Consider the following 10,458-nt stretch of genomic DNA (forward strand, 5'->3'; position numbering starts at 1 on the left):
GCCATTGCGGTGTCTTTGATAGCGAGTGTATGTATGCACTATACGCTTTGATAGCGAGGTGGAAATGTATACTCTATATGCATAGTTGGTTCTGATCTGTCCATTCTGCTGGCAGGCTCTCGAAGTTCCCGAAGGATCCGGTAGGTTCGGGCGCCATCATGGCCTTGTGGTAAATTCACTGATTTCTTTTCTTTTTTTTTATTTTTTTTTTTTGGGGGGGGGGGGGGGGGGGAGAGCTTTTTCCATTGGCGGGCCGCGTTCGTTAATAATATGTTCAACATCGCGATTTGCTGGCATCATGCTCTCACTAACAGTTTTAGCGTAAGAACTTGTTGCCAAAACGAGCCCTGTGTTTTCGAAACTTATACCCCAAGTTCTGACCGCGACTTGATATCGTCGCCCTCATTCCTCAAATAGCCGTGCTAAGCTAGCCTCACTCGATAGGGTGCGCCTGTTGAACGTTGCCAGGTTCAGTTTCCAGTGGCGGCCTGTTCGGACCTAGAGATTCTTCGCACCCTCTGCCGCGTTGCAGGTCTGACCGCCGCCTTGGTCAGGTGCTCCGCAGCTGCTGGGGACTGCCAGGGCCATGGGTTAATTGCAGGAGTAATGAGGGAGGTAGTGGCCCAATACTGCACCAGCGAGGCCAATTCCTCTTCTGGTGAGGGAGTGCCTTTGTTGAAGATTAGTGGACCTTCCCAATTTGGTTGCACCTGGACTAGTATAGCTCAACTGGCTTTTGGCAAGTTATTATTATTTTTTTTCTTTTTTTGCCGGTGCGAGGCGCCGCTCCAAGCCTGAAAATGTAGTGGACTGGAGGAGGATTCGAACTTGCGTCCTTCAGATTAGAAGCCTAGTGTTCTACCTCTGCTCCGTGCTACCACATGTAAACAAGAATAAACCCTACACAGAAAGAAAGAGAAACCGGCCAGCAAGATACTCCACACCCACCCGTTTGGAGTGGAGATGGGAAAAATGGGAAAAAGAAGAGTAAATAGAAAACAAATTCGGCAGAATTGCCCCCCCCCCCCCCTCCCCGACCCTAATGTGTCATTACCGGAGTTCGGTTACCCACATAATTGGAGGATTCTCTTGCGTTGCCTCTACATTTTCACCTTTGTTGTGGCTAAAAGATTACGGCACCATTGTTGGCGTGGACGTGCACGGCTTTTAATTTATACTTTCGCTTTAGTTCGGCAAATCCTGACAATAGGAGGACAAGCGCATTAGAAGCGCCAGCGGCGGCTACCTCATCCGTGTTTCCTCATTTCAACAGTTTTTTTTTTTAATTTCCGCTGAGAACACGATGCACAGACACAATATATTTAAATTTACACACAGGACAAAGTTTATTATATTTTTTAAAGAGAAGCAGGTAGCCAGCTAAATGGATAGCCTATACCTAGAGAAAAAATATGTTGATGTATGTTCACCTCACTTCAAATTTTCGTGCTTTTTTGACCCTGAAAAAAAACTTGCCGACTTCAGCGACCCCTTCGGCAGAGTCTTCTATCAACGGCGTGTGAAAAGCACGCGAATGATATGTGTCTCAATATTGATTCTCTTTCCAGTAGGCAATGCTAATGACTGGTGACAAAAAAAGGAAACAAAAAAAGCTCGTCTAATTATTTACAACATTTACGCCTTAGGGATGGAAACATCGCCTCTTGCATGCAGAGGCCATTAATACGGGATGTTTCAACAAACACTTTCAAAAAAATTTTAAAGGTTGCCTGTGGCAGATAGCACAATTCTAGTTCATGAGCTGGTCTACTCGAAGAGGTGGACATGCTTTCGTCGAACTTCGAGAACTTCGAACAGAGGAGCTTTCGTCGAACTCTTGACTAGGTGGACATTACTTGCACAAAAAATTGAAATGAATAATCGACTAATCCACAAAAATTCATCAATTATGTTTTTAACATTAACTTATTGCCCATGCTGCAATTTACTATATATATATCCTCCTGAAAGACATTCAATTGCACATTGTTTTCAATCATTTTAAAAATAACGGTCACGTAAGGTATTCATCCCGAATACGATCTAGTTGCCTGCGGAACTGTATGGAAGTGGTTTAGTCACATTCTTGGCATCGGCGTTCTAGAAAAGAAATGATAGTGACTCACCTGTAGAGTATAGTTAGAGCTTCACAACTGGCGCTCTATAGTTAGTTTCATTTGCTTCTGACTTGGCAGAACTCGGCACACACCCTCTTCTCACTTGTGCCGACGTTGCACTCATATTTTACGCCTGTCGTTAAAGAGCCGTGGCGACGCCGCATTACGGCACAGAACACCGCCTAGCTGACCTTACAATAAACATTTCCGTGCGGCAAAATGAAGCAGTTTCAAGCCAGAGGATTACCGTACAATTGGTACGGAAACGCGGCATCATGATCACCGTATATAAAAACACACACACACACACACAAACACACACAAACACACACACACGCACACGCACGCACACGCACGCACGCACGCACACACACACACACACACACACACACACACACACACACACACACACACACACACACACACACACACACACACACACACACACACACACACACACACACACACACACACACACACACACACACACACACCAGGCAGTGCGGTAATACAGCAATGCGGCTGCCTTGTACCTTCCACATTTCACTGCATTACCGTACAGAAATATTCCGTCGCTAAACCTCTCTAGCGTATCGATTCCGCGGATAGGTTCCGCGTGAGCGCACATGCCAGCGTTTACTTTCGTTCCTACTTGCGCGCGCAGATTCTCGCAGACGCTTACTCAGCGGTGTGATTCTCGCTGCGCGAGGACCCCTCCAGGAACTGCCGCACGCGGTGCGCGTTTCGTTATATAAAATAAGAAGCGGAAACATGTACAGCACGAGCTTTAGCGCGTCGCCATCGCTCTAACTAACCATATGTGAACGTCGAGCGCGCTGACTTGGAGCTCCGACACGCCTATGCTGCTCGCGCAGCTGCAACATGTCTCTTAACTATCTGAACTGCGAAACCGTGTCGTATAGTTGTACTGGATAACGCCCTCCGGCCTTGCCTTGAAAGGGTGAGGTACATAGAATCGTTGATGGGGGCAAAGGCTTTTTTTTTCTTTATGTAGGGGCGACTTCTTGCGGCAAGTAACCACGACAACACCAGAACTGCATGAAATAAACTTTCGTAGCTAACACTGTCAAGCTCTCGTGTCTGATGTATCGGTGAGTGCGCAGTATTCATCTGCGGCTTCGCATCCGAAGCGTAGTTTTGGCTCATTGTCGTTTAAGGTAAAACAAGTCGTGGTTTCGCCCGAAAGGCGAAGCATCGATTGCGATAGCAAATTAGTAGACAGCTATACGAAGTAAGGATAGTAGTTTTTATCGGCCGTATAAAGTTGGGAACATTCGCCTACTAACTAAATTAACAAGTACGTTGTCACGCGCGCATAAGCAAACATGAACACTTGATTACCGCGCACACTCGCTGCCAAAACGCTGGAGTGAGAAATTGCGGCAGCAGCAGCGAGCGAATTGACCTTCTTGCTGCTTCTCGCTTCAACGCGAAGCGGCGAGAGCACAGCGCACACGAAGCTATCAGCACTCGGATCACTCTGTCCCCATTGCAAATCGCTTTCACGATAGAGTGCGCGCGGCCGGCCATAACGTAGCCGCCGCCGCAGTAGAACCCCCCTCTCCCCGGTACCTTGTGCACGACGAAAGACGGCGCGTTCCCTCCCCGCTTTCCTCCCTTGCGCGCGCGAGATTGAGTCACCATCGTCGGCACACCCTCACACGCTTTGACTCGCCATACAGCATAGGCGCGCGGCGCCTATGCCCTTAGACAGAACATCGCCCTTAGACAGAACATCACAGCCACGACGGCGACGGCAGAAATGCGCCTGGAGCGTCCATATAATTGTTATCGCAATAAAAAAGAATCATATACTGTCGAACCCGGATATATCGAATCTGAAGGGTATCCCAAAATATGTCACAGTTTCGCCCTAAGGGCGAAGCAATGAATGCGATAGCAACACAGCAATGTCATACGAAGTAAGGTGAGCGGCTTTGGTAGCAATATGAATTGTAGTAAACATGAGCTGATTAAGTAAGCAGGTGTGCTTCGGCGTAAGTAGACCGACATGAAGAGAGACTCGATGACCACGAGAAGGCGCGTGTGAACCGGTGGTGTTGATGAGAAGCGCTTCCCGTGGGCAGCGCGTGCGAAGGGACACACCTGTAGCGCTGCACTGCCGACCCGGGCAGCATTGCATGTGTAGCGTGCGTTGGAAAATGTGGCCCGACTATTACTAACTGAATGAACAAGCGTGGTGTGAGCGCGCGCAAACAAACACGAATAGATCACACTGAATGACTGCAGACAACGACTGTCAAAACGCTGGCAGCAAGCATACGCCGCAGCGGGCGAAGGTACGTGCGGTCTATCGCTTCAACGGAAACTGAGCGGCGAATGCACGGCGCATAAAGGTCAGAGCCGTGTGGAGATAAGCGACGGTGCGAGCGAGCGACGAGCGCGGTTGTTGGCAGAGTAGAAGTGCGCCCCCTTCCCCCGCTCCCTCCGGCGCTGGCTTCCCGCTTCCTTGTTTGCGCGTGGGAGATTGAGTGCGTTCGCTCTCCGTGATAGCGCGCGTCCCCGCACGCTTCCGCTCGGGCATACGGCGCGCGGCGAAGATTTTATCTATAGGGAACCTCACGGCGACGGCAACGGCAACGCCGACGGCAGAAATCCGGTTGAAGTGTCCATATAATTGCTATCGCAATAAAAGTTCGATATATAGGTAATTCGACATACAAAATAAAAATTTTACACAAGAAATTTTCAAGGGGATTTTAATGCTATTCGTTATACCCGATAAGTCGTTGTATGTGGGTTCGATATATCCAGGTTCGACTGTATATATATATATATATATATATATATATATATATATATATAATTGTGTGTGTGTGTGTGTGTGTGTGTGTGTGTGTGTGTGTGTGTGTGTGTGTGTGTGTGTGTGTGTGTGTGTGTGTGTGTGTGTGTGTGTGTTTACTGTGGAGGGTTATAAAGATGCAGAAAGACGCAATAGCTGCCTCATTTGGCTACGTCCTGGTGAAAGTGGCGAGAAATAAGGTACAATACGGGGCGAAGCCTCCGCTGTAATTTTAGGACGAGAAATGTATAAACGAGAGAAGAGACAACCGAGGAACGAACGACATTCAAGTCACGTGGACGTCGCGCCGGCGGTGGTCACGTGTCTCGTTTGGCATCGAGAGGCGAGTCCAGTCTCGGCCAGGTAGTCCAGAACGTCACAGTGGTTCTGTTGGATGTAGGCAACGTGGGGAAGTTTCTCAGTCCCTCCATCTAATGTTGTAAAGATCGATTGGCGCATTTCGCGCGTGCACATTATTTCCTTGGGCGGCAAGAAGATGCTTCACTGTGGATTCTGATATGCACGTTGTGAGATATCCGCAAACACAGATGGTAAACGTTCCTAAGTTACAGAATTTCAAGTGCGATAACGGATGGCGCCGAAGATGAGCGTTTTGCTAGCCGAGCTCGATCAGCAGGAGACCGAATTCACAAAATCACAAAACCTTTCCTGCTTCGAAATAACCGCTTTTCATTGGCCAGCTTCGTCACCTAATAACGTCTACAATAATAATTAGTAGTGGTGTCTAGGTACCGGCAAGTTTATCGACGTCTACCGATTTATAGTATGAACTGTAGTTTGTGAGTATATAGACCGTGGTGAAGACCGTCAGAGAAAGCATACGCAAATATAACAGTCGCCGGAAATAACTTTCACTTGTGCATTGCGATAATTGAAAAGTTGTACTTTTCGTCATCATCATTCTTAACCCTTTTCGTCCCCGTCCCTTTTCCCCAGTGTGGAGTAACAGGCCAGAGCAAGTTACAGCTCAGGCTGACCTCTCTGCCTTTCTGTAAATAAATGTTTCTCTCTCTCTCTCTCTCTCTCTCTCTCTCTCTCTCTCTGAAGCACGTCAGTTCCACGTAAGAGCCGTTATCTGTCAAAAACGCAAGCATGCAGTGCTGCCCCCAGACGGGAGTTTACTGCATTACTAGGAAGCGCGCGCCGCTCACATACGCTCAATGTACAGTAGTTATAGTGGTTCACCCACTGCAGCCACGTTTTCGACGCGAGTACTTTGGCCTGCCTGCAGTTCAGCGGAAACGCGAGCACGCGCGGGGAGAGTGACCGAACTGCCGCCACCATGCCCGCCACCTCCACTGCTCATGATCGCCTCTCACAACGGTGCCCGTGTTGCGGTGATATAAAACGACGGGTCGGCTATTGTTCTTCAGCCCGTGACGGGCGCGCTCGCGTGCGTTGCGTTACAACCGTGCAATGCGTGCACGCGCGGAAGCTTTTGTCAGGCGCTTATCTGCCACCGTAACGGCCGAAGGTCGCGCGAAGTCGTGCGACCCGATCGCTGTCGCAGTTTCGTATCACGTTCCTCTGTATTGTCCTCTTTATGAGTTTCGCTTTCTCTTTCATTCTCTAACATCGCAGCCACAACAAGACAGACGTCACGAATGCTTAAAGCAACGACTGAAGTGTTTAGCGACAGAATTTTGCTGAAAGGGTGCAGTTAGGGGGTCGTGACTCTATCTTCGATGAGGATATAGGGGGGTGGCATACAAGATACCATTGTATTGTTCATGCTTAACTTTCAGTATTGCTATATGAAGAGAACCGCGTATTTTTGGAAACACGCGCGCTCTGCATAATAGCCGGGCTCAGCTGACCTAAGGAATGGTCGGCAATCCTTGATGGAGGAGGGGCAAGGGAGGGGGGAGGGGGTTGGTCGGCAGCCTGTATTCCCATTCGAGAGAAGCAGTGTAAGAGTACTGAAAGTTGGACGAGTTGGTAGCTATTCGATCATTATGAAACTGCAGCGTACACACAAGAAACCAGGACACAAGGCAAATGTGTTACCTTGCGTCCGCTTGTGTGTTACCTTTGCCTTGTGTCCTCGTTTCTAGTGTGTGCGCTGCAGTTTCATAATGAGAAACTGTGTGTTTAATGTTGGGAAAGAGGTGAGGTCAACTAGCGCGGGGCATTCCTCTAACCTGCTCAATGAGGCAGGCGAGAACAATTGTGGATGACTTAGATGGATTAGGCAGGGATTAGGCAGCGGATGAATTAGGCAGGGAAAAGACGACAATTAAAGAATTGTACAATGTTATCGTATGACCTAAGCGCGTAGGCATCAGTGAATCTGCAATAAAGATATTGTTGCATACATTATTTCCAGAGTACAAAGCAACAATGCTTCTGGTGCGCGTTATCACCGGTTCACCAAAACTTCTTTTCAGCCCATAGATGAGGAGGGAGCATTACGTCGCGCAGATGGCCTTGGCAAGCCCGGTACCAAATCCTACCACGCGCTCTGACGTCACGATCATCTTAATCGTGTTGCGCAATGCTCCTTTCTACAAGGGTGGCTGAACAGGCATGTTGGAAATGTTGCCTCTGTCGTTATCAGCGCGACGATATACATGGGAAGTAAGAGAAGTTGCTTACCGAGTGTGCAACATTATCACCATCCCCGTTCAGCGACGCTTGCGAAATACATTTCTAGTACATCGAGCCCGTTTCTCTTCATATCAGACCGTAGTCTGATAGCCACCCTCCTCGCATATTCTGTGGGCCGTGCTCGGTCTTTATCCTTCTGCATCCGCCACAAGCAGCTGACTTCTGACGTGTTCGCCCCTTTCGGGGATTTCCTTTATTGGCGCTCCTTCCTGTCACTTCTCTTAGTTGCCATGTCGATATTCGCGCTGCTAACCAAACATGCTACTTTCTAGTTCCGTCCTTCCTCCATACTGCTACCGCCACGAGCGTTGCGGCTGCATACGTCTTCACTTACTACAGTATATACGTTTATGCTAGCTAGTGCGTCTACACTATGTTTAAAAAAAATAATAAATCTGCATGTATAGTTCTCGTCTCGATATGCGTACTGCGGCGCTCGTATCCAACCGGTAAATGATTGCAATAAACTTTTGTAAGAGAACAAAGAAAGCAATTTTATAACTTTATAAGTATAGTTTCGGATAGGTTATAGACGGTGTTCTTCCAATGCACATTTTCATGCTAACGTACAAAGCTTTTTTACGGCGATAGCTGTTAAAGTTACTTCATGCAGATTTCCTGCTAGCGCTCGACGCAAGTACATATCGTTATCGTATTTCATTGGCAGAAATGTCCAGAAACGAAAACTCTTTATTTGTCCCGACCCAGGGTTCAATCACATGGTCCGAGAGTTGTCACCCCCCGTGTCGCCGTCCTCGTCGTGTGTGCGCATGCGTGCGCCTGTAATGCCAAAGCCAAATTTTCGTATTAATCTGCAGAAAGAATGGGGACGGGGCCATGGGCGCGTGAACGCGAGAAGGCGCCAAGGACGAATAGGAGGCTTGGCCCGGAGCAGGAACCCTTTACTGCCGCCCACGGAGTTGAGACTACATACGCTGGCAGAGTGCCGTTCCTTACAGCCTGTATAGCGATGAGCGTGTCCTTGACAAGGGTCAACTACTTGGCGGGCGGGCGCTTACGCGCCGCGAATATTTGTCTGCCTCTGTTCCGACTTGGCTCGGTGTTTGGAGGCGTGCGCCGGGGCCACGCTGAGGAGACCGCTGGGAACGAGGTGCGATGCCAGCTATAGAACACGGTTATATATTCAAATCCGGACGCCAAAGTTGGCACGTCGTGATTCATGCATGACCGAAACCTGAGTGCAGACAAATGTAAGAGAATACGCGGACTACGTCCAGCGATGGGCTAACGATCGACTAATCTCCAGCCTTCCCACGCTGTGCTGTGGTTTCTGTATTGCACTCCAGAGTAAGTATTTTTTATCTTTAACGTTAAGAGGGGAGGGGTGTGTAATTGAATTAGTTGTTGAAGTATAAATGGTCGAAGTGACAAAAAAAGAAGAAAAAAAAAAAAGAGAAATGAGCATGATATGTACGAATACCTACTATAACTATAGTTCGCATACCTACATAACTATAATAGTTCGATAGAGCCGTTTGAGTGCTGAACTGAAACTGCAGCATTTGCTATAGGTCTCTGGAATTGCTCATCCGTTCACGATAGTGCAAAACGCTGACGCGACGTTGCGTATACTGTGCGATGCCGCCAAACAGAGACCGCAAACTCCATTCCTGCCGCTTTGGCACCATACTGAGGAAACGAAGATGCAACGTGACCCATGAGCCGTTGAATACAGACTGCAACGTTGGTCAGAATTGAGTGTACATATATATACTCAAAGCACCACGTAACATGTTTACATCAGCGCGGACGGCTCGGACAAAAACTTGCACTGAGAAAACGACCAACTCACTTTGTTCGAAGTATCGCTTTATTCGAAGCTTGCCGAAATCCCGTTCGAAATGCAGGCTCCTAGCCTGTCTTTTCCGAGCTGAATAGCGGTGCACTTCGCTTGAGAAATTCCTACAGGTCGCACACACCTAAAGGGAAACTTACATAAGTCTAGTCTGGTATATGACATTTACAAAGCTCTCACTGCATTTTGTCCCCGGAAAATAATTGTTTGTTACTAGAGATTAATGAAGACACAAGTTTCCTTTTTGAATTTCCCGCCAAAGCAACCGCGCCCATGACGTTATAACGAAGTGGCGAAACTTCTCGATATATTCGCTTGTTTAGTGCATTTTTTTCGGTTTTTTTTTTTTTTTTTTTATAGCCCCGCAAAAGCTGGCAGTTTGAGCAGTGAACAATTAACCATCCTCGTGCCGAAGCTTTCAATATCAGTAAGGTCATGGTAAGCATGGTTTGGGAATATTAAGTTGGTGTCGCCATCCGTATTTAATTTTGCGTCCTCGATTGCACACCCAAGGTAAGACGTACACCTCTTAGCAACGCCAGAAGCGTGTACATACAAGTCTAGCTGAACCTAAGATTTCTATTTAGTATCCTTTTAAGTAAATAAACATTGTATATATGCTTGCACAGTCATGCTACCTTAGCTAAATGTTATACACGCCACGGGTAGACGCTAGAGGACCGCTTGCCATCTAATGAGCGACTCGCTTATTCACTAAGAGAGAGAGAGAGAAGAAATGACGCGATACATATGGCGTATGTAGCGCGGTCTCTTCAGTGCTCCAACGCGAGCTTGCACATCCGTAAAGACCCGCAGCTGTAGAGCGTCACTTTAGAAGCTGGCGCTGTGTCGACAACGCCTGTAAGCTGGTCGTTATACCGCACTTTTTTTTTTTAACATAGACATTAGGTTCCTGAGGGAAAACAAGCAAGTACCATGGACTGCGGCTTTATACTGAATTCGTTAGAACTTAGTTTGGTCGTCTCTTAAAATTTAAAGCCGTTCCTTTATTGTTCCATCTTGTAACTACCTGCGCTATTGTAAAAATATAAGACTAATAAAATGTGCTGGAA

The sequence above is a fragment of the Dermacentor silvarum genome, chromosome 4 (genome assembly GCF_013339745.2).
Source record: "Dermacentor silvarum isolate Dsil-2018 chromosome 4, BIME_Dsil_1.4, whole genome shotgun sequence".
In the NCBI taxonomy this organism is placed as follows: domain Eukaryota; kingdom Metazoa; phylum Arthropoda; class Arachnida; order Ixodida; family Ixodidae; genus Dermacentor; species Dermacentor silvarum.